We start from the raw sequence: 3,845 nt of genomic DNA, 5'->3' as shown, positions 1-3,845 counted from the left end.
GATAATGATGATATGGAGTCGTAGAGCGTGAGGACATAGAAAATTTAGTGAAGAGAAGAAGATGGAAAATAACTGATGGACTAAAGTGAAAAATAGAAAAAAAATACTCGCGAGTAAGATGATGGTATTTGCGTATAACAGAACTAATGATAAACCGAGTTAGTAATTGTGATAATGTCAATACTACTACTATTACTACTACTACTACTACTACTACTACTAACAACAACAACAACAACAACAACAACAACAACAACAACAACTGTACTGTCTTGCAGGGGCACCAATCCTTCCACCCTATAATTTGTAACTAGAGGAAGATTTTTTTTATATAATGAAAGAAATGAACCAGCGGAAGCTATGGGTATCAGCATGAAAAAAATGTTAAATTCAATGAGAAGTTAGTGAAAGCTAAAGAATATTGAAAAAGAGCTACTTAACGAAGATGTAGTGAGGCTGCAAGAGGAAAGAGGATGAAGGACTCGGCATGAAGAGAGGAGAGAAAAGAAACTTGCTTATAATCCTGATAGCGATCTCGGTGACACAAAACCGGCTTGGTCACCTGAAGCCGCTACGTCTCTCTCTCTCTCTCTCTCTCTGTGTGTGTGTGTGTGTGTGTGTGTGTGTGTGTGTGTGTGTGTGTGTGTGTACGTGCCTCACCCTCAATCAAAGTCAATAAGATACTTCGGTCAGGATCTGAGTGCAGGAAAAGTGGAAAGAGAAAAATTCAATTAATTATTTCTCACCCGCCCGCATGCCATTACACCGCCGAAACCAATCATCTTCGCCGTAACAAACCCGGTCCGGCCGCTTCCTCCAATACAATTCCCCGGACAGGCCCAAACAATCTCTCCACCAATCAAATTCCTCAACAGAGCGAAACCTCAAAGGGCGGCCGACCAATCACAGACGCGCTGCCTTGTGCCTCGGGTTATTATGTGTGTGAGGGAGAGAGAGAGAGAGAGAGAGAGAGAGAGAGAGAGAGAGAGAGAGAGAGAGAGAGAGAGAGAGAGAGAGAGAGAGAGAGAGAGAGAGAGAGAGAGAGAGAGAGAGAGAAAGTTCCCCGCGGCTGCCCCATGTACACGAAACAATTATGGAGGCGTATAATTGAAGTTCCTCTCTTTTAAATCAATTATCTTATTGGACACTCGTTTTTTCGCTCCCGTCATAAAAAAATATGGAAGAGTACTTCACTGAATACTTTAAATCTCATCATGTTGATTTATATGCGTTGAATATGTGTACGGTGTGTGTGTGTGTGTGTGTGTGTGTGTGTGTGCACTTGACAACACGAGATACTCATTGTTTTTGTTTTGTTGTTCGGCTTCAGTTCTCCCTGGTGCTCCACGCTCGGCGAAGTTCCGCCAACCACTAACAGCTTCCTTGATCGCACAGCCAGTACCGTTCGCATCCCTTCCTGCGTGACAGCGTTTACCGGGCGGGTGACTAAGCAACAAGTAGGCCACGGTGTTCCCGATGACGCTTCCTCGCCTTGTCTAGACGCCACTTCTCTCACCATGCATTGAGAACAGCAGTTATTAAAGATACTGATCATCTGTTGACGCATGAACTGAAACCCATAAGAGACGTATCATAAGACAAACGTTACGTCACACCAACCCAACATTCTTTTTTTATAATTTCGTTTCAGTAACGTAACACCTCTGCAGGGTATAATTAATCAAATGACTCATCAGGAAAAGAATCGTATAAGGCCCAAGGGTGTTGACAAAATAGAATGGCCGGTATTATAAGACACTTTCGTTTCTTACATTAGCTATTTCTAAAGGTCAAAGAGGGGGTCAATCGGGTTCTAATGAGTGTTTCTTTAGGTTCACGGTACAGAGGAAGGGGCAAACTACCACCAGGGTCATAAAAGTACTCCTGGAAATGCCCGCAACTCCTTGTCAAATATGTGAACTTGGGTGACGAAATGTTTAGTAATACGGCCCAATATATTCATGTGGCCTTATCGCCGGGGCCTCCCACACTCTCCGCCGCCTCCCCCGTCCTTTCATTAAGCCCCGCCATTAGCCACCGGCCAGACCCGAGTCAAAATGATAACTCGGCATAACATTCGACGCGCATTGGTTCTCAACGCTGAATTACGCGAATTATCGGTCTCCAATCGCCCTCCGTTTAGAGCTTCCAATTAGGCCTGCACCTCTCTCTTCGCCCAATAAATAAAAGAAAACACTGTGTAATCCCGCTAATCCTCGCTGTTTGTAATCTATTGTTCACACGAGTTAGCAGCTCGCGTACCTGAAAAGGTTATAAAGGATTAACACTGATGCGTTTGCTGTAAATATTCCGAGCGCGATTTATGTGTAATCTCCTGTAAATTATATTGGCTTAATGCTGGAGCATTTTGAGCCGCCGGGAGGTAAATCCCATTCCCGGGTTGCACGCGGAGCCGGTGAAGCACAGCGACGGTAAACAACGCCAGCGGCGGAGGATAACAGAATTACGTGATATGTAAACTGTAATTACATAAAAAGAAAAAAACAAAACACAATTATGAACTATTGTCAGTAAATTGATAAATGCGAACAGCGTCATCTGAACTCACTAACCTCATGAGAGCCTATAAGTGTTGAAGCTTGAGCATCACTTTTCTGGACGGGTGGAGCCAAGCAGAGAGGCAACGTGTCATGATGCCGTCGCCTTCCCAGCAGAGGGAGTGCAATGGGAGCTGGCGGCGGCAGGCGGGGGCTGTTGACTCAGGTCGGGGCTGGGGTGCCGGCGCGGATGGAGGTTATGAGACACTGGAGCCGCTGCTCCGCCGAGCAAAATTAAAATTTTCTTGTATCTGATGTTCGTCTCCATTTCATAAAAGCGTACTTGTTTGTCGTACTAGATTACACACACGAAAAAAAAAATATCGTCCCGCACAATGCCACTCTTAAATAAACACACACACACACACACACACACACACACACACACACACACACACACACACACACACACACACACACACACACACACACACACACACACACACACACAAACACACACACGTGCTGTCACTTTTCTAAATTGATGATGGTGGAGATGCGTTGTTTTCGCAAGACTGTCTCCGCTGCACAAAGTCGAGGCTTGACAAGCAACAAGAAGGTGCAGGCAGAACAGGAATGATTGCCAACTGGAATGTGACGCTGGCATAAACACACCAAAATGGTAATGAAGATAAAGAGCTACAAAATTAATGATCGTAAGTATCAAAAAGCATAAAACCAAATTCTCTCTCCATCAGGAAAATAAACGAATTTAATTTCGATCTCCGTAATTTAGGTAATTCAGGATTCATGAGATTTTTGCATTCTCGAACTGCCTGTGCTGCCACTATATTAATAAAATGAACCAAATATTTATTCATTGTACCATATTATTACAAAATAGTTATATTATTTGTATTATTTTTCTTAGAAAAAAATGCGGCTTTGGCAGAGATCATAAAGAAAAAAAAGGAGAAAAGAAAGTCAGTATGCGTTCCAAAATAACAAAAAATAAATACTATTTTCATTAGGATTTTTTTCCTGTGGCCGGTGATCATTATTGGGACGAAACCCAAAAAGGTTTCATTTCACAAGACGTACACAAAAACAGCGCAGAGCATCACGACACAGAGGGAGGGGGCGGGGGGAGGGACCAAGTTCAATCCAGTCATTTTATCTTCCTTACATTAGCTTGTTTGAGTTTGTCTTTGCCTCACATTCCGCGTCCTGTTTCTCGTCACCTCCCTCCACACAACACACTGGGGGCAACACGTGTCGGCGGCTGGGGCTGTCGCGTTACGTGCTGGCCGACTACTTAACTCTCACATGTGACTCACTGGACTTACC

This window comes from Eriocheir sinensis, chromosome 15, assembly GCF_024679095.1.
Source record: "Eriocheir sinensis breed Jianghai 21 chromosome 15, ASM2467909v1, whole genome shotgun sequence".
Lineage (NCBI taxonomy): Eukaryota > Metazoa > Arthropoda > Malacostraca > Decapoda > Varunidae > Eriocheir > Eriocheir sinensis.
The sequence above is the reverse complement of the archived record's forward strand: the minus strand, read 5'-3'. Positions refer to the sequence as shown.